At 51.2% G+C, this 27,156-nt stretch overlaps 1 protein-coding gene across 2 annotated transcripts in view; it reads left to right on the top strand.

The window, feature by feature from the left end:
- The first annotated feature begins 11,299 nt into the window (after positions 1 to 11,299).
- Zbtb46 (zinc finger and BTB domain containing 46) overlaps positions 11,300 to 27,156 on the top strand; it is a 65,525-nt gene continuing 49,668 nt past the window's right edge. Inside the window, exon 1 of one of the 2 annotated variants that reach the window (XM_074075164.1) lies at positions 11,300 to 11,613. The gene's annotated coding sequence lies outside the window, so the exon portion shown is untranslated. Of the gene's footprint in view, positions 11,614 to 13,314; positions 13,470 to 27,156 lie in introns of those variants that run through there. The other variant, XM_020161034.2, reaches the window with a different exon arrangement.

Below are 27,156 nucleotides of genomic sequence, written 5' to 3'. Positions count from 1 at the left end.
TAAGGAGTGACTGAAAGGAGGTACCAAGGAAGGCTGGGAGCTGTCCCTATGGAGTATGTCTCCCATAGGGCAAGCGTTTCTCCTGGAAGGACACCAAGGAACAGAGACCCTAGGTAACATGGTGACCATGCCTCACAGCCCCTTTGTAAGGGAAACAGGCAAATCCAGACACCAGAAGTGTTAAGGTGTGTCAAGTTCACAGGTGCTTTTAGGTAGGAGCACCATTTCTCACTAAGGTTCTTACAAAATTGGCAGAGGTCTCAGGTGAAGTGCAGCAGGGACAGGGAACCCCCCCAAGGCCTTCACCCTCACTAGACTGCCCCTGGGGTTCCTGTCCTGGGTCAGGACCAGGGCCAGGCTGAGGTCTCTCCTCCAGGGCAACAGATTTGCTTGGAAGACTGGACTCCCTAGTTGGAGCTAAAGGCAAACACAGATGGACGTGGCCACTGGGCCCCTGGTCCCTCCCATACACTATGAGGCTCCCTAAGGATGGCCTTCAAGGGTGGTCCTGTCCTAGGCTAGATATATGGGTATCTCCCAACCAGATGGGCCATGGTAAAACCCAGAATGGGTCAGGGATTGGATATCCATCTGTCATTCCCTCCCACTCACTCACGGTGCTCTGGACTAGCTGTTGGGGCACTACTCTTGAGCTCCAGGCTCTAGTGACCTTTTCCCTCTGTGGCCTTGACGGGCTGGGAACCTCCGGCCTGGCGTCTTGTGTCCTGCCAAGAGGAAGTCCTGTCCACCCAACTCCCCGCTCTCCTCATCCCTCCCAGAGCTGCTCAGAGCCTCCAGGGGCAGAGGTGGGGTGTGGGGTTGGAGGGGATTGGAATCATGGTGTCCTGAGGCCTGTTTCTCCTACCTCCCTCCTTCCCCTGGACAGCACGAAGTAGAAGAGGCCCGAGCCCAGCAGCTGGGCAACCAGGACAGACTCCAGGTCCCTCCTGTCCAGGAGACAGTTCCTTGAAGGAGTAAAGGTTGGGGAAGGCAGGGTAGTGGGGAGTAGGAAGGAAGGGGCCAGGCTGAGACTCTCTGAGCTGACCCCTCCTGCTATTCCCAACCTCTCTCTTAGTGTTTCCTGTTCTGAGCATGTGGGGGCCAAGCCTGGGGAGCACAAAGGGTGCCAATCAGCTCATGTTCTAGTGCAAACCTGCCTCTCATGAGCAGAGTAAGGCAGAAGGTGGTCCCAGCTTGGGAAAGTTGCTACCGTTCCTCAAGCATGGCTCCACCCTGCCCATAGGAAACTGGGCAGGTACTCACACAGAAGGGCCTCTTCCACATCAGTCTCTGGACATCTGTGCTTTACTTGTGTCTGCCCATGCCCCTGTGTGTATCCGTGTCCATGAGTGCGTGCATCTGTGTTTGTCTCCAAACGTGTCATGTGTCCATGTGTGTCCATGTCTGTGCATGTCCTGTGTACATGGTGTTGGGTGGGGGCTCAGGTGCCTGTGTATGTCTCCAGATAGAAGTGAGTGCATAGATACTGCCAAGGGCTGAGTATGTCACTGTGTGCCCACATTGTGCATATCTGTACTTATCTCTTGAGTCTCTGTGAGCTAGTGTGTTCCTGGCAGGGTGTGTGTGTGTGTGTGTGTGTGTGTGTGTGTGTGAGAGAGAGAGACAGAGAGACAGAGAGACAGAGACAGAGAGACTGTATATGCCAGCAGGTGTGAATATTTGATCTGTGTCTCAGTCTTGTGACTGAATCTCAGATCTTTGTGGCCAACCTGGGAGACTGTGGTGGTTAGTGAGATGCTATTTGCCCTCTAAGGTTGAGAATAACCAGTGCCCCCTAGAACACCGACCCCAGAAGTATGGGGGCAGGACAGCAGCTGCTAAGCCGGCTTCTCTCCCCCCCTGCCCCCCCCCCCCCCGTCTACCCCCCCACACCCCTGCAGGGCTTGGTCCACCTTCAACTCTGGCAGCTCAGCCAAGTTAAAAATAGCCCCAGGGCCTCTGGAAGCGGAAGGGGTAGAGGCAAAGAGGCTCCTGAGGCCAGGCCCTGGAAGGAGGAGGTGGGAGGCACCCCCTCTCTAGCAGACAGCAGACAGGTCCCCAGTTCCATGCCAGTGTTCCTGGCCAGAGGCCTGCTACAGTGCGGCAGGCTCCACATTTGCTGTCCCCACCTGTGCAGCTATGAGACCCCCCACCCAGGAGACTCATGGGGCCCTGCCAAGAGGATTCTGACCAGAAAGGCAGAGGCAGTCCAAGGGTGGTCACCCTGGCTAGCCAGGCCCTACTCCAAACCACAGCTCCTCCCTAACTCGATCAAGGGTGCTCTCTCCTTCCCTCCCTCCCCCCTCCTCAGCATGCTCCCTCCATGGAGGGTCTGGAACACCCTGGCCTCTTTCCTGGCTCCCAGCCCAGGGCCGCCCTGTGACTTCCCTGGAGGGAAAGGGGTCGCCTCAGGGACTGGCCCAGGCAGGATGCAGGACAAGTCAGCCTCAGGGAACATTCCTCCCTCAGGAAGGGGTCGGTATAGGGATTTTGTGATGTTTTTTTTTCTGTGTATAACTTAAGATCACATGTCTGCAGAAAAGTACACATATCAAAAGTGTGGAGCATAACAGATTTTCACAGAATGCATCTTATCACAAACACCTAGACCAGAAAAAATATTCTTATGTGTTTTTCTTCAAGTCTTGAGTATTTTTTGGTGAGCAAGCATGATGTTCATGGAGTATACCCCTAGCAGTGGACAAGTTGCATATCCCTCTGGGCATCCCAGGCGTGCTGTGGTCTCCAGAAAATGAAGTACTTGCAGTGATTTCAGGGATTGTGGCCCCCCAGAGACTCTGGCCCCAAGCCTGTGGATTTGTTCATCCTTGTGGGGTTATGTCTTGGGCTAGGTTCTCCCAAGGAGAAGCTGTCCCCCTCCAGGAGGAACAGCAGCTCACGTGCACCCCTCTACTGGGCCGGGCGTGCCCAGAGGAGGCGCCTGTCATAGAGCACACACCCACCCTTCCTTCCTCAGGAAAACCTGTGGTCTGATAAGGCCTCCAGCCTCCACCCCGGCACCAGGACCCCCAGGGGAGGAGGAAACGGAGCCCCACCGCCCAGGGGCTAAGGTCAGGGAGCCCGGCTGTTGGTGTTCCACCCCCAATCCTAGTGACAGGACCAAGCTCCCACACGCCCCCAGTAGAAGGGAGCTCTGACCTCCTGGACTCTGCCTCGGTCTTCTGTGGCTGTAAAGCAGGGTAGCCAAATCAAGTGGAATGGCCACTGCCATGTGCAGCCCTACCCAGGAGCAGAGCCTCTCCTTCCCCACAAGGCCTTGGCCAAGACCCACGTCCTTTCTAGCCCCTATGTTGGGTTTTCCCTGTCCTGGGTGAACCGTCAGGTGCAGAAAACCCAGGGGAGGGAACCCCTAATTCTTGCTGTCTGCCACACATCACCCAGACCCCAGGCCTAGGCAAGTCCCTTTCTCCAACATTTCAGGGTCCCGCAGTTCCTGGAGCTCCCAGGAGCAGTTAGGAATGACTTTTAGCCCAAATCCCAATAGGAAGGAAGTGCCTATCAGCCATCCAAGATTCAAAACAGCACCCAAAAGCTAGGGCCAGCTCTCAACTCCACCCTACAGCCTGTTGTCAACTCCCCTAAGGTGATAATGCAGACAAGATGAGAGAGGTTTGCTGATGGTTCTTCAGGTGTAGACTGTGACTGCCCAACACTATACTGATGGTGACCCCAGCTTTGGCCAAGATGGTTCCAGAGACTCAAGGTTCAGGGACATAGGTGATCCAGGAAGCACTGAGGGAAATTAACCAGGGTAGGATTGCATCTTGGTGGTTAGGATGCTGGAATGGATGAGATTTTCCAGGAGGCAGGAACAGGAGCAGAAGCAGGAAAAGTCTTTGCAGTTGAGGGGACGACGGTAGGTGCAAGTGCCTGGAGTAGCAAGCAGCTTTCTGGGACTGAGGTTGGTGGGAAGAATGGGGGATGCAGGTGGGCTGGTGGGAAGAGGCCAAGCTGGCCATCTTTGTTGTCCATAGCAGGGTGTCAGGCCTGGGATTAATATTTTTTAAGACCAGTGGTAATGCATTCCAGAGGATGGGTGGGTGGTAAGGGGGATGAGGTGAAGCCATCTGAGCAGGTTGATGGGAGGGGTGCTTGACCTAAGGATAGTGGAGAAGGAGGTGGCTTTCCATTTTCACCTCAGATGTTCCCCTCTCCCTTCAGACTGTGCTGATGGAGGGGATCCTGGAGTTTGAACTGTGGGGCTTTCGGGAGAGAGCATCCCAGCTGTGGGTGGAGGCTTCAACCTGGAGCTTTGCAGTGGGGAGGACAGAAAGAGAATGGCCTGGGGGGGGGGAGGAACTGGTCCCATATAGCCAGGGAGCCAACTTACTGTATTTAAAAAAATTTTTTTATTTGGATATATTCATTACACTTTTAACTTTTTAAAAAAATCTTGGTGTATTTTGATGGGAACCCAGAGACCTAGAGAGTAGACCAGAGACCTGGAGAGTGTCTTGGGTCATGCTGCAGCCTGGACCAACGCCCTGCAATTCTATCCTCAGGGGTAGCTCACTTGGGTCCAGGTGTCCTAAGGACAGTGCTCTGCCTTGGCCCCTATACCATGGCCTCTGAAACTCCAGTGGGGAAGAGACAGAAGGGCCCTGAGGTTACTCCACTGCCATGTGGCCTCCCTGAGTCCAGTTCTCAATGACCTAGGGATCTCAATGACCCATTGCCAGCTCTACTCTGTTTTCCTCCAAGGGTTTCCCCCTTCCCCCTTCCTACCATGAACCTCCAGCCTTGGCTTCTCTGCTGTAAACCCAGCCAGCAGCACCTGGGTGGCTTCCACATCTGCACCCTCTTTGGCTTCAGGTCTTGTATAGTCAGCCATTACTCACTGCCAAGTGAAGAGGCAGACACCTCCTCTGGTTTCCCTCATCTTCCACTTTGCTCAATCCTAGGGCACATCGGTCCTATATTCTAAAGTTTTCTCTGATTAGTCGTTATTAGATCATGTCTATCTCTTGTTCAAAAGTCTTCGGTGGCATCTTCTAGCCATGGAAAAGCCCAGAAGCTCTAGCTTGCCCATTGTTGGAGCCTGGCTCATCCCACATGGTCCTAGGGAGGCCTTTGAACCTCATTTCCACCCACCACATGCACAATCAGGGTTAGGGTTAGTGAAGAAACCCCCTGCCTGACTCAAGCTGAATGCTCCTGGCCTTCACTCATCTACACACCCACATCTTGCAGGAAACTGCTCAGAGCCTGCACCTCTTCATCTAGAGGTGCATCTCGCCTTCAGTCCTGAGACTTGTCTCAAGGTTCTGCTCCTGGTAAGGTGAGGCTCCTTGAGGTAGGACCATTTCTTGCCAGCGTCCAGAACTGGAATTCCCATCAGGTACATGGGAGAGGGGAAAGTATACCGAGTGTGCAAACTATACCTTTAGCCTCTGGCCAAATGTGAATAAGCACAAAGGCACACACATGCAAGCAAGAACTCAATTATGTACAAAGGCTCATGGGAACTGTCAGAGAGAAACAGCCCCAGACACTTGCTGAGGACAGCAAGACAGACAGACTCAAACAACTGTTATTGCAGACTCAACATCAGTCCAGACAAGATGGCCAAAATGTTGCTTTGGCTTTTGAGTTTTTATTTTAAAATTAAAAAAAATATATTTGATTGGTTGAGAAGTGTAGCTTAGGGCCCTTCCCTGGGTCAATAGTACTCCCCCAAAATATAAATCTATTTAATGCATGTGTGTGTGTGTGTGTGTGTGTGTGTGTGTGTGTGTGTGTGCGTGCATATTTATAATAGAGGTGGGTGTTTTATTCATTTTGTTTTTGAAGACAGGGTCGAACTTTGTAGCTCAAGTTGGCTTTGAACTCTTGATCATCCTCCCTCAGCCTAAGATTACAGATGTGTATCACCATACCTGGTTTAACTGAGGCTTTTTTTTCTTTTCCTTTTTTTTCTGATATTGGGGTTTGAACTCAGCACCTTGTGCTTGCTAGGCAGGTGCTCTACCACTTGACTTACACCTCCCGCCCTTAACTGAGTTTTTAAAAAGATATATTTATTTATTAATTTGAACTCAGGGTCTCATTCTTGCTAGACAGGCACTTTACTGCTTGGGCCACTCCACCAGCCCATTTTATGTTGGGTATTTTTGAGATAGGTTTTCACTTTTTGTCAGGGCTATCCTTGAACCATGATCCTTCTGATCTACCTTCCAAGTAGATAGGATTACAGGTTTTCTTGAGCAAAGACTCAGCAGGGGCTGGTGGCACCATCAGGGACCTGCTTGTGCAGATGGAGACCAGGATGAAATGTGGCAAGTCCTTTGTGCAGCCCAGCAGCTCACAGCTCAGCACACATGATGATAACAAGCACAGGGCCAGAATCCCTGGCTCCATTTGGTTGTTTTGTGGTCCCTGTGGCTTGCAAATGCTTTGGGGCTGGACAGAGCTAAGAATCCTGAAGTTCCAGTTCCTAAAACTGGACATGGTCACCTGCACTGAGACAGACCTGCAGAGGCTGTGAAACTCCAAACACTAGAGCCTACCGAAGGTAGTTTTCTTTTGTTGTTTGGTTTTGGACTTCTTCCCTTTTAAAAAAACTCCTTTTATTTTGGAACAATTTTAGATTTCAGAAAAGTTGCAACGTTGCAAAGCACAGAGAATTCCTGTGCACCTCAAATATTACCTTGTACACTGCGGTGCCCCGTGTGCACAGCTCTGAAGCCCCCACCAGTGCATCACTCTGTAGCGGTCAGACTTTATCTGACCTCATCACTTTGTCCTGAATGTTCTCCATGGTCCCCTCCAGGGCACATATGCAGAGCTGTCACATCTCCTTAGTTCTTCTGGGTTGAGACAATTCCTCAGACTTCCCTTGTTTTTCATGAACTTCACAGTTTTGAGGAGCACTGGCTCAGGTGTTGTGTAGAAGGTCCCTTGATTAGGATCTGTCAGATGTCCTTCCTCATGACTAGACTGGGGTGATGAGTTTTAGGGAAGAATCTCGCAGAGGCCAGGTACCCTCTGGTCAAGTCACACCAAGAGTACCTGATATCCACACAATTACCTGGTGGTACCGACCTGGATCACCTACTTAAAGTGGTCTGTCAGGTGCCTGCACAGTAAAGGTTCCCTCTTTCCCCTTTCTATCCTATTCTTTAAAGGGATCCCTAAACTCAGTCCTCACTCAAGGTGTGTATGGGGTTAGTCTTCACCCGCTAAAGGGGAAGGAGAGGTCTCTCTCTCTCTCTCTCCTACTGGAGTTTGGACTCAGGGCCTTGTGCTTGCTGGGCAGGCACTCCACCACTTGAGCCATGCCCCCAGCCCAGTCCTTTTTGCTTTAATTATTTTTCTACCAAGGTCTCACATTTATGCTCCCAATGACCTGGACCATGATCTTCCTATCTATGCTTCTCATGTAGCTGGGATTACAGCTGTGTACCACCGTGCCCAGCTTTTGTTGGTTGAGATGTGGTCTCCCAAACATTTCGCCTACGCTGTTCTCTAACTTTCATGCTCCCAATTTCTGCCTCTGGGATAGCTAGGATTACAGGTGTGAGCCACTGAGTCTGGCCCATCTTTTTCTTGTACATGGATGCTATAGTCTTTTTCTATGAGCGTGCACTTAGACCTGTGTGACCAGTACTAGGCAACTCCCATGTACCTTTTGTCTTGGCCTTTCTGCTCTGTATCTTTTCCATGAGTACAGGTACTAAGTTTGCCTCTTCCTGCCCTGCCCCCAGTCCCAGCCATTTCTTGAAGAATCCCCATTCCCAGTTCCTTTAAATCATTGGGAATGCTCTTGTTTACTTCTTTGCTGATCTGTCCAGTCCACTGACTTCCTCCCAGGGCACAAGGGGTTTACTCTGACTCTCCAGACCCAGGATATCTCTGTCAGGTGATAGCCTCCATATGTCGTCCAATAAGCAAGTGAGTGAGTGAATAAATGAGGTTGAGGTAGCAGGTTGACATTGTTCAGGGCTGGGGCCTCCCCTCACCCCACCAAAGAAGAGGTAGGAGGGGAGGGGCCTGCTTCCCATGGTATAGGACAGAGTTCCCATTCTGAAGGCCTCTGGCTGCCAAGGTCATCTCCTTTGCTCCTCCTCCTAGAGCCTAGCACAGGGGAGAGGGACAGGTGGCTCTGGGCAATTCTCTGCTCCCCACATGAGGAGACTCCTGGTACACAGTAGGTGCTCACTGGACATGTTCTGTCTCTGTCCATCTCCTAGGACCAACCTGACCCAACAGGTTGACAAAGACCCAGTACCTCCTCCCCCAGCATGTTACATTCCTGGAGGGCTAGCTGCTCTACCTGGAAACTTCTAAAAGGGACACCAGGGAGAGCCAGGTGTCCCTTTCACCTGTGGTGCTATCTGCAGAGCCATCAGCAGCCTTTGCAATGTGAGCCCAGGGGTGGTAGCCCCTGGGGAACAGCAGCGTCCCTCCAGCCAAGACTGAGGCCTAGCCCTCAGTGCTACTGAGATGAAATTACAGCCCCAGGCCTGCACCTGTGAGAGGCATTAGCACCCCCTCCCAGACCTGGTGAGGACCCTCATAGCACTTGCTTATGTGCCTAGGCTAGCCAGGACTGGGGACAAAGTCTAGTGGGTTAAGGACAGGCTATGGGGGCTCCCATGTGAGGTGGGGTCAGGCAAGTGTCCTTCTGTAGAAGTGACATCTCAGAGTACACTGAGATGAATGGGGAAAGGAGGTTATGAGGGAAGAGGGGAAGCAAGGCCAGGCCTGGGACCTGGAGAGGTGGCCTGAGGCTGGGTGGTGACCTTGCCTGGAGGAGGCAGTCCAGGCTGGCCCAAGATAACTGAGACCTGGGAACTGGGTCCAACTTGGACTGTAGAAGCTGGTGGGCACCCTGGACACCAGTCCAGACAAGGTGACTGAAATGTTGCTTTGGCTTTTGAGTTTTTATTTTAAAATTAAAAATATATATATTTGATTGGTTGAGGAATGTAGCTCGGGGTGGGGGATGGTTAGGTGCCCTCCTGACTTTTGCCAGGACCCTCCAGGGTTTGAGGTCAGGCTAAGCTGTTCACAGACCCTCAGAGGAAAGGTCCATGGACAGATTCACAGCCTGGGGAGGGCTGGCTCCATTGAGGGCACCCACAGGGTCCTGGGCCCTGGCTGCTTTTTATCCATCCCCATGCTGGGCTTGGTTGTGGCAGCTGGCACACAGGTCAGGTCCCCCTACCCTCTGCTTCTGCCCCATCCCCTTCCTGACATTTCCCTTCTGTTTGCTGGGACCTGGCCCCTAGTCCCTTCTGCTTCTGCCCCTGCCCTACAACACTGCTCTTATCCTGGGCCCTCAGTACTTCCCTACCCCCAGACCATCACTGCCAGGCACACAGCAGGTGTGGCCTCTCTGTCCTGGCAGGAAAGTGGGGGAAAGTCTGGAATGCAGAACCCTGGTGCTGTGGCCAGGGAGGCTTAGGAAGCAAGGGGCTGGCAATTGGCGTGGCACTATGGAAGGACGGTTGGGGGTGAGCAAGCGCTTGGAATGGAGACGGGGCGACAGTTGGCAGTGGCAGCTGGAGTGGCAGTTGGGGCTTGGCAAGGACACAGGCCCAAAGGACAGTTGGGGTGGGGCAGCCGTGGCGTTGGCAGGTAGCCGTGGAGCAGTTCTGGAGGGTGGTCTTAGGGAGGCCTGGGCTAGTACTCCCCCCTCCCCACAGCACATGGGTGGGGCTCTGCTGCAGCCCAAGGCCAGTCTCCGGTCCACCGCAGGACCCAGGATGACGTGTGGTGGGCGGTTCCCTGGGCAGCCCCAGCATCCTCAGGCGGACAGCGGGTATCTCCCTCCCAACCCTGTCCTCTGTCTTTCTCTGTCTGGGCTTCCTGCAGAGGCCTAGAGAGGCAGGGGCAGATTCTGGGCCAGTCCCTGGGAGAAGGCTAGACTCCCGGGGCTGTTGCCATGGGGACAACTAAGCAATACCAATGGCTGGAGAATAAACAGGCAGGTTCCCTGACCAGTGACTGAGACAAAGACTGCTACAGAAAACCCAGCTGGGGGTGGATGAAGAAATGCTGCCTTGGGGGAGATGAGGGTGGTGGTGAAGGCCCTGGAAATGGAGGTGAGGATGGGGTGACCCTAGGGACACAGGAAAGAAGATACTAAGGGATATTTGTTGTTCATCTGCAATTTTCCCAAGGCTCCTCCTAAACCATCTTCACAAAAGAAGCCCCTGAGGCTAAGAGGCAGGTTTCTGCTCCCAGTGGTGTAAGACCACCTGGCATGAAACTGGGTCCCCATGCCACTCTTTTGCCCCCTTGAAGCCACATGGTGGGGGTGGAAGGCAGGTTGCCAGATGGCAGAACAAGTTGGCACAGGAAGTCTGTGGGCACAGGTTTTCAGAGGCTGTAAGTGTAGGCCTGGCCAGCCATGTGGCCTGCCCATTGTGGCTCTTGTGGAGTCATTCCAGGTCCCTGGAGTGGATGGGGTGCACATTCTGAAAGGCTGTCATCGGCAAGCACATCCATGACTTAATTGGTTTCTGTTCCCCAGCCATGGCCCCCAGAATAACTGGCCTGTCACTACTCATTCCCTCACAGGTTCTGGGCTGTCCCTTAGTGGGCTCCAGGCATGCTCACACAGGTGAATGGGGGTAACTTTCCAAAATAACTGCAACCACATAGCCCGAGCAAGTGTGGCCTGCAGGGTCCTGGCCACTCATCTGTTTGTCTTGTCCTCCCACTTGTCAAGGTCAGGGATCATGTCCAGGGGTCAGGGATCATGGATCATGTCCTCATGGCACATTGACTCCCACCCTGGACAATGAATGCTGTGGTCAGAGTGCCACTGAGCCAACCCCACATATTCATCCTTGAGGTTCCCAGAGCTATCTCCAGGGCAGAAGGGGCCACTGGTTGTGGGTTCTTGGGCCATGCTGGCAGTATGACCCATCTGAGCAGACACATCAAGGTGGCTGGGCCAGTCCAGTTGTAAGACCTCCCCTCTTTCCCCTCCTCCCCTAGGTTCTGCTGAGAGGCTGGCTGCAGTTGCTGCTGCTTCTTTGGCTTAAAACAGTAAAGGGGGCTTATTAGCTTGTAGAACAATGGCAGGGTGGACTAGAGTGGCTTTGAGCATGGCTTAATCAGGACTTTGTCTCAGCTCTGGGAAATTGTTCTTGAATCTGTCTTTTGAGGTACTGGCTTTATGTCCAGGCTGCTTGGCCCGCTGTTGAGTCTTGGAGCAGAAAGACAGGGCCTTGGCCCCTAGTCACAGGCAGTGCTGGTATGTGTGTGTGTGTGTGTGTGTGTGTGTGTGTGTAGCAGAAGTAAGGCAGTGTCCTCTGTGCCCTGGGTCATTCCACAACTCAGCAAGTTTCTACCAACATGGACAGCTCTAGCATGGCAGGAGGAGTGGGCCTTGTAGTGGTGAGATACAGGCTTGGTTCTCACAGACAGACCTCCTGAGCAATGACTGAACACCACTGTCTGCTATGGCAAGGCAGCCTCCACTGCTCTGAAGTTCTGCATGGAACATGGACACAGCATGCCACCAATGTGGTCCTCCTTAGAAGGTTTCAGGTATCCAGTCATCTTGGGGAGAAGCTGGGACTCTCTTTGAGAAAGGAGAGTGACCTAAGAGATCTCTTCAGGCCTGCAATGGCGCTCCAGGTAGGTGGGTGGTGGTGGTGGTGGTGGTGGTGGTGGAGGGAGAGTGGTATGTGCAGTCATCTGTAGGCAGTGCCCTCTGTCCCCTCAGTGGGAAAAGGTACTGCCCAGCTAGACCCTCCTGGAGACCTCTAGGCAGCCACTTCTCAGCATGACTGTGCCCAACCTCCACCAGGGAAGCTTGGGTTATCAGTGGATGTGCCCAAGAAGGTCCAGCAGAAAGATTGGGGATGGGGGTTCCTGGGCCAGCAACACCATCCCAGGCGCCTGGTAGGGGTGGGTGGAGGCCTCTGCACAGCCATTTCCAGGCGCCGGCGAGCAGTGAGGGAGTGTCCCCGGCTTTCATCGCCGGCTGCCAGACCTCTGCGCGCCCTTGTTCAATCAAGGAGAATCTCCCCCCACCCCGCGCCCCAGCCTACCCTCCCACTGCCGCCCTTTGAATGCCTCCTTACACATCATGAGAAAGCCTCCATCATGGCCTGCCGCCTCCCACCTTCCGAGGAATTTCGTGGCGCTGGCCCCGCAGGGAGGCAAGGCACGGACGGTCCGGGGCGTCTCGCGATTGGTTGGCTCAGCCGTGTTCTACTCCTCTGCGCGGCTGGCCGGCCACAGTCTCACCTCCCTTCCCGCCGCCGCCGCGCCTGGGAGGAGGAAACGAGGTGGCCTTTACCCCGGCTCAGATCAACCAGGAATGTGGGGCCGCGCTCCGGGTTTCGCTCGCCCGAGGGCCCCTGGACAGCGGACGCTACAAGGGACGCGCGGGCCTCACCGCGCCACTGGGGGTGGGGTGGGAGGAGACCATTCTAGGCAACACGAATAGCGATGCGTTCACCCGCTGCGGGCTCCTGGCAAGACCCAGAACACTCCCGCCCCTTCCCAGAGCCCCACGCCCCCTCCAGCGGACAGCACGACAAAAAGACCGAAGTGCAGTTGCCGGTGCTCATAGTCAAACCCAAGCTTCAGTGGTGGGCATCGCCCAGTGGCCCTCGCCCCAGAGCGTGCCTTTCCGTGGGTGCGCCGAGGTTCCCCGATGGCGGGGGCGCGCAGTACCCAGCCCCGACTGGGCACCGCGCCCCTGGGCCCCTGGAGCGCCTTTTCGCCGCGCAGCACGCAGCCCGCGGAGCCGCCTCGGTGCGAAGGGAAGTCGCGAAGTTTGCGAGACACGCGCACCGCGACGGCTCGCGGCGTTGGGGGACAGCCATGACCCAGGGACCTGCACGTCCCCAGGAACAGGCACGTGGGCAACGCGGGGTGCGCCATCCCCACCCGGCTGGGGAGCCTTCGCCCAGCCAGTCTCTCCCATCAGGTGGTCTCCGGCTGCGCGCCACCCACGGGGAACGGATGCCGGGCCCGGGGACCCCACGACGCGCCGCCCCAGAGCCCGACAGCCCAGGGGAGAGGGCTTCCCACAATGCCCAGCGAGCTCCAGCCAGCACTTCCGCTGTCCGACTGCCACGGGGGGGGCAGCGGGAGCACCGGCCGCCGAGCGGCCCCCACCAGCCCGCAGCGCGGAGCCGGCAGAGCGGGGGGGCGGGGCCGGCGGCGGGGGCGGGGCTGGGGCGGTGGCCGCGGCCAGGGAGCGGCGCGGGCCAATCAGCGGCGGCCGGGCGCGCGCCGGGGGCGGGGTCAGGGTCCGCGGGCGGGGCGCGCGCGGGCGGCGGGGGCCGCGGGGCTGGAGCGGCGCGGGGGCGCGCGCCGGCCTGACGGACGGACGGACGGACGGCCGGGCGGACCGATCAGCCCTGGCGAGCGCGCAGGTCGGACCTGTCCGGACACAGCGCTCGCCCGCGGTGGCGCGATCACCGGCGCCGGTCCGCGGCCACGGCGCCCGCCCGCGCCCGCGCCCCATGGGGTCACAGGTAAGCGGCGCCGGCTCATTGTCCGCACGGCTGGGCCGGCGCATCGCGGCGGGGCCGGGGCCGGGCCGGGCAGCTGCAGCCGGGAAGGCTAGGAGCCGGGGCGCGCCCCCGCCCCGCTCCCCGCCCCGCCCCGCCCCGCGGGGGCGCCCTCCCGGGGACGATCGGCGCCGGTTGGCGGCTGGGGGCGGCGCGGAGACCCAGGCCCGCGGGTCCCTGGCCGGAGTGGCGTGGGCGGGGCGGCCGGGTGGTTGGTCCCAGCGGGGCTGAGCGCGGAGGCGGTGGCGGCGGAGGCGGCGGGGCTGCCCGGCCACTCGGCCCCCGGCACCTCCCGCCGCCTCCGCCGCCGCCGCCACGGTCCCTCCCCCGTCACCTCCGAAAGGGGAATTTTCCAGCTGGTAATTTCTGCTGCGTCAACGCCCGGCCCCGGGAGGCAGCCCGGGGGCGTCCCGGCGCCCCCCGCCCGCGCCGCCCCATGCATCCCCCGCCCGCGCAGCCGAGCCGCACCCGGACCCGCCCGCGCCGAGTTTGCCAAGAGTCGGAACTGCGGGAGGTGGGCGCGGGCGGGTCCCTGCGCCCTGAGGAGCCTTGGGGGTCATTTTCTTTCCAGAAGCTGGACGTCCGTCCGGTCTCCATTTTAATTATTGGCCGAAACGGATCGCAGGGTCCTCCCTGTGGGGCGCGGAGGGGAGCGCAGAGAGGACGCTGCGCGCGGAGCGCACCGGGCGCGCAGAGAGAGCGGGGGTCTCTGCGAGCGGCGTCTTTGTTTCCTAGTAAATAGACATGTCAGTTTCACAGGGTAGAGCAAGTCAGTGTCTGACAATTCAATCCCTAGGGCAAATGGGGAATTTTCTGCGCCAGGGGGAGAGCTTCGGTTAGTTGAGGTTCCCCCCCCACCCCCGTCCCGTTAACAATTTCACTATTTCCAGGCTTAACGAGTCACGGCACAATAGGGTTGGACTGGGGAGCCTGGGTACAAGCTAAATTGGGTGAAGAACAGGTAATTTCTTACACCGAAGGAATATAAAGAAAAGAAAGTTTGACTGAAATTGTTAGCGAAATGTCTACCGCATCCAACGCTACAATCTCAGCGGTGCATTTTGCGAAGGTTACAGTGGCAACATCAGCATCGCATAAACAAATGCTAATTAGGAAACGTGTTTAGCGAGCAGCCCGGTGAAGACACCTGTGCATGGTACATACCCCTGTCCCTGTGCGTCTGAGTTGTATCAGTTGCAGGATCTTTCGTGTTCTAACATCGAGGCCAACTACCGTTCGGGTACAGACTCGTGGGTACCGCTCCGTTGCTGGCTCTCACGTTGCCTGTGCAAGGCAGTATTTCCACTCTGTAAGAGTAGAATATAGTTTAAAGGAAATTTATAGAAGGGGTCTTCACACGAATGATGCAACAAGCAATAGTGTTTTATCGTAGCAGAATTCTTCCATTTGGTATATTTTGTGATTGTGTTAGGTATTTTGAACTGAAAACTTTAGGGCACATCAACCTTATTATTATAGAGTAGATTAAGTAAATAATGGAGTGCTTAGGCAGAAGTATTGCAGATAGTAGGAATTTAACAGCGTCCCCTGAAAAGCTTGTAATGATTGAAGAGAAGAGGGGTGGGGGGGGTTATTATGAGTTTTTCTTTAGGGTGGTGGGATGCACTCTCTTCAGGTGTCTAGAAACCCAAAGTTCTGTCTTGCTTCAGGCCTGCCTGGGGACATTTAATTAAGCCTCTCACTGACATTATTCTGGATGTAAAAGTTTTGTATTGCTTAGATAATTTCTGTTCAGGTTTAGTTCCTTTAAGGTGGACATAAATTGTCCCTGTGCTCAGACCTCAGAGTTCCTACCACATCCTTTGGACTGGTCAGCTGTTACCTAGGGTCATTAGCCCCCTTGATGTTCTGTATCCCCACTTCAGCCATACCAGGGTCAGGGTGACCAACTCCCCCAGTGGCTTCTGGTGCCTTTGCTTACACAGCAACACAGAAATCAGAACATAAACACTATGAAGTGGTGAAACTGCTCCAAAATTCAGGAAAATGTCGTGAAGTATTATAGGCAGTCCATTGTTGGAAGATACATTATTTACAAACACTGCTAAACTGAATTAAATTTTAACACTGAACTTCCCTACGTTCTCCTTAAGTGGGGTTTTTCACATTTGAGGGAAATTGGGCCACTCTGTCCCTGTGGTCTGGTTTCTGGGGCGCTGCTCAGCTGTTGTGCTGGGTTCTCCATCAGAAGTCTTAGACCAGCCTCCAAGAACTGAGGAGACCCATTTAGTGCATAGTGTTTAGAAAGCACCTCAAGCCCATGAACTTGAGCTAATTTCTCAGAGTGCAATCACTTTCTGTGCCCAGGCGCCCTCTCTGCTTTTGTGTTAGTGAGAGGAAAGTTCTCGAAACACTCCTTCTCCCCTCACACCAGGGTGTGGGCACCTGCCATCAGCAGCCCTGTTTGGGGAGGGGGTGGACTGCATATTCTTGCTCCTCTCTGGTTCTCATAAAAATGTAGCTTTTTTCTTCTGCTCTGAAAACATATTTTACCATAAATTCTCTGGAATAATGGAGGTAGATTTGTTAAGAATTCCCCTGTGAATCTGACCTCTCCTTGGGGGCAGAAAAAAGATTGTTCTTGTTGCTGCAGTTTCCTGAATGGCCTGACCCCTAAGAATAAATGGATAATGAAACATCTCTATTAAGGCCACAAGTCTTATTTCAGGCTTTGAAACACGGTCGACTTGTCCCAGTCTTGGCTTCCTGTCCTCTGGGTTGCTGCTCTGGCTATGGTATGGCCAGTTTTACCATGAACTTGTGTAGAGTGCTGGGGTCTGAGACCAGGGAATCAGTGGGGTTTTCCTCTTTTCTGCCATTTTTGCTTTAATAACTGTGTGCCTCACCTGCATACTAGGGCATGGCATTCTGATTTGCTAGTGATGGCAGGATGTGCCTGCTATAGATGGGAAAGAGAACGAACTACTAACAAACTAACAAGTTGTTCTATTAAAGGCCAGAAATAAGCAAGACACAGTCAAATTTGACCTAAGTATGGTTCACGCAAGATTTTCTGTGAATGGTTGAATTTTGCCAGTACTTTTTAACTCTTAATTTAGATTTAAAAATGATAAAGTATTTTTAAACATCATCATTCAGATTAAAAATTACTAACCTGGGTATTTCAGAGTAGGAAGTTGGGAGACGTCAGGACATTTTTAACAGCACGTCCAGAGTTTTCGTGTTTTGACAGATGTACTTCTTTTTGAGTTGAGTTAAAAGAGACATTCTGGGGTTTCTTTTCTTCTTTTCCCTCCCTCCCTTCCATACTCCCTCTTTCCCCTCCTTCCTCCTTCCTTCCTTTCTTCTTTTCTTCCTCCTCCCTTCCTGCTTCTCTCTTTCCTTCTTTCCTTTCTTCTTTCTTTTCTTTCTTCTTTTTTTGCCTTCTTCCTTTCTGCTTCTTCCTTCCCTGCTTTCTTTCTTCCCTTCCTCCCTTCCTCCTTCCTTCTGGATCTTGCTGTGTAGTCCAGGCTGGGCTTAAACTCATGATCTTCCTGCTCAACCTCCTTAGAGCTGGGATCACAGGCATGGATCATCACTCCTAACCAGAGGTTTTTTTCTGACTCTTCTTTGGCATTATTGAGGACCTGCTGTGGACCAGTCTTAAGGCAGGGTTGGGGACAGAGGGCCAGTGTTCTGTTGGCATGGATCTCACAAGGACCATGGATAAGATAATGGGGTGAGAGATGTGGGTGAGAAATGTCTCAGAGACTGTGGGGTGAAGGCTGGTGGGGAGGTGGCATCAGGGTCTCTACAGACAACCTGAGAGAAAAGGCCCCCAGCACTGAACTCACAAAGCCTGGAGCCAGTGAGCCAGGCTTCGTGAAGAGGCAGGCCGCAGGGTGGGTAGCTTTGGGGGGCTGATCAGCTATGGGATACATGTGAGAGATGGCTGAGGTTTCACCCTGTATTCTGTGAAGCTTTTGCTTCAAAACACACCCCTTCCTGTGAGCCCACGCTGGAAGACCACTTGTCATTTTTGGAAAGTGGCAAAGCAGTTCTTCCCCTGCTGCATTGCTGCATGGTCAGGTGTGCCGGGTGTGTTGAGGTTCTCCGGCTTTTCTTTTCCACCTGTGCCTGACTTGTGTCTCTGTCATTCCAATTGCCTACAAAATAGAAAAGATGCACAAATTTGAGTGAATGATGGATTTTTTTTAAATGTCTCAGTTGATTTAAAAGTTGGATAGCACCGTTACCTGCATGGGATGCAGATTTTGTTTTTTTTCATGAGACATTTTGTTTCCTCATTGTTTTGTCTCTCTCTTTCCAATCACTCTGAAGAAAATGTGGCCTCTTGCACTTAACAGAAAATCTTCCCCTTCACTAACACAATCTGTACACCCGAGGCCCTGCATAGGGCTCTTCTTTGTAGAGGTTTGAAGAAAGGCACCTCTGTGTCTTGGGCAATGCCCAGAGAGTTTGAGACTTCCAAGTGTCTCCCCTCCCCTGTGGTGCTGGGGCTTGAACTCAGAGCCTTGCACCTGCTAAGCAAGTACATCCCCATCCCAGGATAGCCAAGTTTTAAGAGATGCCTCTGTGAAAGTTGGACACGCCCAGATACGGTCCATGTGTCACCTCAGTGTGAATCACCTGGAAAACTGAGAGTTTGAACTGCAATCTTCAATCTCTCCTACTTTGTGTGTGTGTGTGTGTGGGCGGTGCTTGAACTCAGGGCATTGTGCTTGCTAGGCAGGCACTATACCATTTGAGCCTTGCCCCAGCCCTTTTTGTGCTGGTTACTTTTGAGATAGGTCTTACTTCATGCCTGCGCCAGCCTGGATCACAGTCCTCCTATTTGTGCTTCCCTGAGTAGCTGGGATAACAGACACACGCCACTACCCCCAGCCATTGGTTGAGATCCTCCTGATCTTTTTCTCCCTAGTAGCTGGGATTACAGATGTTAGCTACCATGCCTGGCTCAATTCTCCCCCCACACACACTTTTCTTTTTGTTGTTGAGACTGGGGTTTGAACTCAGGGCTTCGTGCTTGCAAAGCAGGCTCTGTACCGCTTAAGCCACACCTCTAGTCCATTTTGCTGTAGTTATTTTGGAGATCTCAGCCTCCCATGTAACTAGGATTACAGGCATGAGCCACCTTCTACTCTTAATGTTCAGCTGCGTGTATCTCCTGTGTATGACCCTTAACTGAGCAGAAGAACAAGTTTACCAAGGTTCAGCATCTCCTTCTGCAGAGCTGAGCTTCTGCCTTCCTGACTGACTACCTGAAATAATCCCACCAAAATTTAAAGAGATGGGTTCTCAAGACATATGAAGACCTGACCCTGGCTTCTGTGCTGTGGGGCACAGCTCCCATAAAACCCTGGTCAGCTGCAGCTGCCACTCTCAGAGGTCAAGAAATGGAGTGAAGGGCTGGGATGTAGCTTATCTGATATTCGGGAGGCCCTGAATTCGATTCCCTCACACAGGGTGGAGGTTGTAGAATGAGGCCACTGTGGCTTGAGGGACAGTGTGAGCAGAAAGAACCCAAAAACAGAACTGCTCACTGGGAGAGTGGGGACAACTAGTTCTGGGGGAGTGGCAGTGGGAAGAGGATTTGATTACAGCAAGATGGGGTTCCAGAAGGACTGGGAGGGAAATGTTGATATGTGCAATTTTTGGTGGGCTCGTGACCACTGACTTGTCCTCCAGTCCCTGAGATGTCAGGATGGTCAGCGGAGGAGGTTCTGTGGCAAGACAGGACAGAGCCTCCAACATAAGTTGAAACACCAAAATGAGCTTTAAACATAAAGTGGTTCACAGTTTTGTCTTGATGCAGCCCTACTTGGATCTTCTGTTTTGTGCTCTCATCCCATCTCACTTAAAGCCTATGAACGGTAGTTGCTTTTATTTAGGAAGTTCGAAGCCAGCTTGGGATTTTTTTTTTTTTTTTGCAGTGGTGGGAATGGAACCCAGGTTCCTCTACTACCAAGCCACATTCCCAGCTCCTAGCTTGGGAATTTTTAGAGAAGTAGAAATTACTCAGCTTCATTTAGAGAGAACAAACTGGCTGGAGAAGGTAACACTAAACCACTGGTGTTCAGATCCATTTTTTTTTTCATGGTACTGGGGGTTGAATTCATGACCTTAAGCTTGCTAGGCATGTGCTCTATTGCTAGAGCCACTCTACCAGCCCTGTAGCTCCTTTCTTCATCCTTTAGTTTCAAGCAGAATCTGTGTCCCACAGATCACTAGTGGTTTCCCTTGCTTCAAGGGGGCCTGTCTAATAAGGTATCCATCAGACATGCTCAATTTCAAAGTGGTCCTGATGCCTGGAACTCATATGTGTGGTCCTTACCCCTTCAAGGAAGCCTGACACCTTACCTGGAGACCCTGGCCTGTAAGGAAGCCTGGTGGCACCCAAACTTCCTTACACACCAAAACCCCATTTTCAAACGTAACTTGGGTGTTCACACGAGCCACTCCTTGGCCGACATCTCTTACCAACAGAAAGTGGAGCAGTCATGCAGACCAAGTATCTAGAGTTCCGATGGAACAGAGGTCAGGATGGGAATCAGGACAGACAGAAAGGGACTGGAAGATGCAGGAGGTAGAGCAGTTATTCCGGGGAGCATGTGGCCGATGATGGCGTGGTGTCTTTTGCCTCCCTCACACCCATCGGTTGAGCTGCATCCTGTGCTCGCTGTGCCTGCATGTGTGTGCGTGTATGTTCATATATGTGTGTATGCATGTACAAGTGTTTATGTGTGCATGTGTGTGCGTCTGTGTGCTTGTGCATCTGAAAGTGTGTGTGCATGTACATATGTGTACGTATGTGTGTGCAGTTCTGTTTTTCCTGAATACCTGCATTCGTTGCTGGTGTGTCTTTTAAACCCAGGCACAGGAGTGAGAGGAAACTGCCACTCCTGATGGGAGACTGGCCCTGTCTCGTGGCCCATCAGGGAACCTGGAGGCTTGAGATGTGAAAGGCTTTTGCACTGTCCTCCTGGCCCCTAGGGCCCTTAGGTCCCCATAGCCTGTTTTGCATGCGCATACAGGTCAGCCCCAATTCTCAGTTGGGATCTGTGCCACACCCACAAAAGCTGTGCCTGAGAAGTGTTCTGGGGTCCCTTCCGGGTATCGGGCCAGGTTGGCCAGGGCCCTGCTGTTCTAGTTGCTTCCACCTGCAGAACCAGCCTGCCTGCAGCTTTGCTGGCCATGTGTGTGTTTCATTTTTGCATGTGCTCATTCCACTGGATCAATGCTTTCTCCAGCTCCTCCCAAAGTATAACTAGCTGTAAGTGAAGTTGCAGGTGTTGAAGAGAAAGAGAAAGTTAGAGCGGCCGGGTGAGCGAACAGATTTTCCTGGCCGATCAGGCCTGGGCAGGAAATTTTCAGTAATATGAAGGTGCTGCCTCCTGTGATTTGAAATAACTGTTACTGACCGTAAATCCATTTACAGTCTGAGTTTTAAAGGGAAACTAAGGAATGTCGGGGTATTTAAAGGCCACACAGGCACTGATTCAGCAGACACTAATGCTCTGTTTGAAGTGAATGAAACATTTTAGGTTAGTGACACTCTGTACTTTTGGTGTTTCTGTTTAGCATTATTTTATTAAAAGTGTGGCTGTGTATCATGGTTATTTTGGTTATACTCTGGCAAATTTTCTGAGAGGAGATAGTGGTTGCCCATTGCCAAAGGTGATACAGAAATATGTCTATGTCATCCCATTGCTTTGTTTGAGCCTGCTCTTTAGGCTCAGAGTGTTTTGAAGAACTTTTCAGAACTCATTTGTGACACGTCCTCTAAGGAGCAGTAAAACATATGTCCCCTGGCTGGCCCACTAGGCAGCTGAAGAAAAAAGTTTTTAATATATTGGGTTTGTTTCGACTCTTCCAGTTGTTGGTAGATGAGACAAGAGGGAGAGAAGGTGACCTTGACATCCCTTTTGGTTAAAGTCATTTTTACAATTGTTCACAGTCTTTGCAAATGTCTGGGAAATGGAAAAGTAATCTTGTCAATTCCTTTGCTTCTCTTCTGTGTTCCAACCTCTTGATCACAGTTGCTACTTTTGATTTATTTGGAAATTTATTTAGATTTTTTTGGATATTGCCAGAGACCCTGAGGAGGGAGGGAGGGAGGGAGGGTCCAGCACCTGTGTTACTGTGTGGCTGTGAGAAGCGGGTGCAGTGACAGAGGACAGAGGCGGAGTTCTCATGCTGCAGCAGAGAAATGAATGCTCACCAATGACTGAGACTTCCAGGCATGCCCACAGCCTGCCAGTGCCCGAGAAGTAGACCAGGAGGAGTCAGAGCCAAGAAGCACCCTTTGCTCTTGGTGGGGATGGCCAGCCAAACTCCAATATGTACCCAGTGTCTTTTCCTCTGAGGTCAGCAAACCTCTTGCTCTTTGAGGGAAGGGCAACAGGGCGGATACAGAGGACTGTGGGTCTGCACCCTAGATTATGAATAGCCTTACTATGGCCTCACCTGTAAAGTTAGCAGCTCTCACCCCAGGCCCCATGCAGAGCCTTATAAAGATGCACCTTTTAAGCCAGGGCCAGCAGCTTATGCTTATAATCCTAGCTACTTGAGAGGCTGAAATTGGCAGGATGGCAGAACAAGGCCAGCCTGGGAAAAATAGTTCCTAAGACTCCCATCTCCAAAATAACCAGAGGAAAAAGGACTGAAGGTGTGGCTCAAGTGGTAAAGCACCTGCTTTGCAAGCACAAAGCCCAGAGTTCAAACCCCAGTCTCACCAAAACAAAACAAAACAAAAACAAAAAAACACCTTCCAGCCCTACCACAAGACTACGAATAGAATGGGTGGATGGGACTGTGTGGGTCCCAGGTGAAAACCACTAATGCCCTATTTTAGACAGGCTTTCCTGCTGCCCAGGTGGAGAGGATTTGGTGGAAGGCAGGTGGCAGTTTGTACTAGTTTCCCAAGGCTGCTGTAACAAGGTACCACAGGCTGGATAACTGAAAACACTAGAGACTTCTTCTTTCAGAGTTCTGGAGGTCTGAAGTCCAAGATCAAGGTGATTTCCAGGTTCCCTCCCTGGCTCTGGGGAGCACCTTCTTCACCTCTTCCAGCTTCAGGTGTTGATGGCTGCCCTTGGCCTTCCTTGGCTTGTAGATGCGTCTCTCCAGTATCTGCCTCTGTGTATTTCTGTGTCTAGTCATAGTGGGTTAGGGCCCACCCTGCTCCATGGAGAGGTCCGTTGAACTCTACCATTTCTGTAGAGACCCTATATCCAAATGAGGTTACATTTGACCTGGGGGTCAGATTTTCCACAGACCTGTTCAGCCAGTAGCACCTTAGAGCTTGCATTTCCCTGACATGTTCCACGTATATTGCTCAGTCCCAGCATTTATTGAGACTTCTTTGAGCATGGTCAGCTGTCCCCTCTCTCTCTGCCACTTATATCCTTTGTGGTCCTGTTATTTACAGCATATTAACTAACACATCCTGCAAATGTGCACATGCTGGAGCCGGTCTAGCAGGGTTCTTGGTCTGGAGACTCAGCAGTGAACAGCCCTTGCTCCCCTGGATCAGGCATTGTGGCAGGGGCAGCAATGATGCAGAGATAGAGGCACGTAGAGTCTCTTCAGGTGACAGGAGCCTGTTCTGGAGGGAGGTGCAGCAGAGGAGGAGGAGGTGTGATCAGGCACTTTGGTGGGAGTGAGCAGAGGTGGAGCCCAGGGTACTTGGCAGGCAGTTGGGGGCAGCTGACTTACTGTGGTCTTGTTCAGGTCCCTTGTCTCCACTGTTAATCACACCTGTGCCCTCCTTTCCTACCAGGGCAGACCTGGCATCCTGGCTGTTTATCTTTCTTGAGCAGCTGGTAAAACCTATTGCCCCTTACAGAATAGCTGTGGCTTTTGTTTGTTTGTTTTTGGTGGTATGAGGATCAAATCCAGGTCCTTGCACATGTGAGGCAAGTGCTATGCCACTGAGCTATGTCCCTAGAATAACCTTCTTTTTGGTAGTTCTGTGGTTTGGACTCAGGGAACACATGCTTGTTAAGCAAGCATTGTATCACTTGAGTCACACCCCTAGACCTTTTTGCTTTAGTTTGTTTTTCAAGATAGGGCCAGCCTCAGACTGTGACCCTCCTACCTTTGCCTCCCAAGTAGCTGGGATTATAGATGTGAGTTACCATGCTCAGCCAAAATAGCCTTTTTAATGCATTTGGTAAGATCACTGGAAATGAAGCAACTACTGAAATACAGTTATTGAAACTCGGAAAAGTTTAATTTGTGATATAGAAACATTTGAAAGTTTAACATATCAGATAATTTTGTAGAGTAATGGGAGGAATAGGCATAACTTTGAGGTAATCATGGACATGAAGACCATTCCACGGTGTCTGCAGCAGCCATAGCAAGCTATGAAAATGGTGTCAGTGGCTTGTTTGCGACTCCTGTGGTCCCAGGCTCATAGTACTCCTGGGGAGGGCAGGGTTGCTGTCTCCCCAAGAGTGGCCCTAGACAGAGGTGATGTTCCCCTGCAGACTTGGGCAGGGCTCTAGAGGGGACAAGGTGGCTGGAAGGTGGGAACCACATCTATAGAATCAGACACTGGATTAGAGTCTCTGATAGCATTTGCAGCGCTTGATTGCATGTTTCCCCAGTTTTGTAAAAATGCCTTCCTATATGCCAACAATGAAAAGACTGAGAAAGAAATCAGGGAAATAATCCCATTTACAAATAGCCTCAAAAACAATAAAGTACCTCGGAATAAATTTAAAGAAGAAAACCAAAGACCTTTTCAAATGAAAGCTGTAAACCATTGAAGAGAGAAAACGAAGAAGACATCAGAAGATTGGAAGGCCTTCCATGCTTGTGAACTGGTAGAATCAACACTGTGAAAATGGCCATACTACCAAAAGCAATGTACATGTTCAACCCAATCCTTCTCAAAATTTCAATGACATTCTGCATGGAAATAGAAAAAGCAATTGTGAAGTGCATATGGAAACACAAAAGAGCTCATATAGTCAAAGCAACTCTGAGAAAAAAGCTCAATGCTGGAGGCATCACAATATCAGACTTCAAACTACACTACAGAACCATAACAATGAAAACACCATGGTACTGGCACAAAAAAGACAGGAAGACCAATGGATCAGAATAGAAGATCCAGACATAACCCATGCAACTGATCTTTGACAAAGGAGCCCAAAACACACGATGGAGACAAGACAGCCTCTTCAACAAATGCTGCTGGGAAAACTGGATATCCATAAGTAGAAGATTGAAACTGGATCCCTGCCTTCCACCCTGTACCAAAAAATGGAATTCCTTTATAACTGAATTACATCTTTAAACTTATTTTTGAAGTTTCTGAGCGCAAAGTTGGAGACAATGTCCCTGTCACCAGTTGCAGAGATCTTAGCACTGGGCTCTTCCAGTCTCACCTATCTCCCTCTTTTGAGTATTTGAAGGCAAATCTCAGGCATTGACTTTTACCTTGGAACACTTTACTGTGAATGGCTCACCTCGCTGACGCCCAGGATGGTCCTGGGTTTCCAGACTGTCACACGTGCTTCTGCTCTTGGATTGTTTGAGCTGGAGTCCAAAATGAAGCCTCTCGCTTCACGTGGTGGGTGGGGCCACTGAACTTTCCTCTATCCTGGGAAAGGTTCCCCTTTGTTATTATGGTATTTATAGGGTGGAATCCTCTACACAGTGAGTGAAAGCCCTAAGTTCAAACCCTAGTTCCACCAAAAAAAGAAACAGACACAAGATCCACAAAAGCAAAGAAAAGAATAAAATGTAATCATTGGAAAGAAGTAAGAGTGTTGATATTTTGGAATGTAACATTCCAGGGTTTTGTATGTGTAAGTATATTCAAAATTTTTAAAATTTTATCAAAAGTGAAGTCACCCTCTACTTACTACATACAGCCAGCTTTCTGCATAATTTTTTCCTGTGCCATTAATTATCACATAAAAAATAAGTGTACCTTTTGTTATGGTCTCACATGGATTTTTCTTTTCTTTTTTTTTTTTTTTCATTTTTCTTTTATTATTCATATGTGCATACAAGGCTTGGTTCATTTCTCCCCCCTGCCCCCACCCCCTCCCTTACCACCCACTCCGTCCCCTCCCTCTCCCCCCCACCAATACCCAGAAGAAACTATTTTGCCCTTATTTCTAATTTTGTTGTAGAGAGAGTATAAGCAATAATAGGAAGGAACAAGGGTTTTTGCTGGTTGAGATAAGGATAGCTGTACAGGGCATTGACTCACATTGATTTCCTGTGCGTGGGTGTTACCTTCTGGGTTAATTCTTTTTGATCTCACCTTTTCTCTAGTTCCTGTTCCCCTTCTCCTATTGGCCTCAGTTGCTTTTAAGGTATCTGCTTTAGTTTCTCTGCGTTAAGGGCAACAAATGCTAGCTAATTTTTTGGGTGTCTTACCTATCCTCACCCCTCCCTTGTGTGCTCTCACTTTTATCATGTGCTCAAAGTCCAATCCCCTTGTTGTGTTTGCCCTTGATCTAATGTCCACATATGAGGGAGAACATACGATTTTTGGTCTTTTGGGCCAGGCTAACCTCACTCAGAATGATGTTCTCCAATTCCATCCATTTACCAGCGAATGATAACATTTCGTTCTTCTTCATGGCTGCATAAAATTCCATTGTGTATAGATACCACATTTTCTTAATCCATTCATCAGTGCTGGGGCATCTTGGCTGTTTCCATAACTTGGCTATTGTGAATAGTCACATGGATTTTTCAAAGTAATCACCTACCCACGTTTTATTTAAAAAATTCTAGCCAGATGCTGGTGGTTCACGCCTGTAATCCTAGCTACTTGGGGAGCAGAGATCTGGAGGGTAACTATTTAAAGTCCAGGCAAATAGTTCAAGAGACCCTAAATGGAAAATACTCAACACAAAACAGGACTGGCAGAGTGGCTCAAGTGGTAGAGCACCTGCCTAACAAGCATGAGCCCTGAGTTCAAATCCAAGTACTGCAAAAAAAATTCTAGATTTGTCATGGGATTATATAAGAACAATTTGTGAATTTTCTAATCTCAAAAAAAGTCTCGATTCTCTTATTTTAAATGGACTTCGACTTAGTTTTTACTAAAAACACAAATTAAATTTACTTCTCTTTCCCCACCTCTCTCACATTGGGGTTTGAACTCAGAGCTTCTTGCTGTCTCTCTCTCTCTCTCTCTCCAACGTGGGACAAGTGGATGTGTAATTTTGCCTGAATTTGGAGTTTGCGTATTAGTGAGGTTTTTTGTTTTTGTTTTTGTTTTTGTTTTTGTTTTTACATTAAGATTGCCACTTTGTGGTTTAGCACTAAAAACTTACTTTGATATTTGCAGGATCCTCTTCCTTCTTTCCTTCCTCCCTCCCTCCCTCCCTCCCTTCCTTCCTTCCCTTTTCTTTCTTGGTACTGGAGTTTGAACTCAGGGCTTCATGATCGCTAGGCAGGCACATTACTGCTTGAGCCACACCTCCAGCTCAGGATCATTTCTTTTGAATATTTTAGTGCATGTTTACATTAAAGGTTTGGAGTTAAGAGCTATTCTTACTTTAGTTTTTTTTCCCCAGATAAATCATTTTTATCCATAGAAAATACTGGGTCTGAAAAATGTGTGTGCTGGTGCCCCCAGAAAAGTGGGAGCTGATGAAACAGACGTGCTGTTTAGGGGTATGGGGTTTGGTTC

The sequence above is a fragment of the Castor canadensis genome, chromosome 5 (genome assembly GCF_047511655.1).
Source record: "Castor canadensis chromosome 5, mCasCan1.hap1v2, whole genome shotgun sequence".
In the NCBI taxonomy this organism is placed as follows: domain Eukaryota; kingdom Metazoa; phylum Chordata; class Mammalia; order Rodentia; family Castoridae; genus Castor; species Castor canadensis.
Note: the sequence above shows the minus strand (reverse complement) of the source record. Positions and strands in the feature narration are given on the sequence as shown.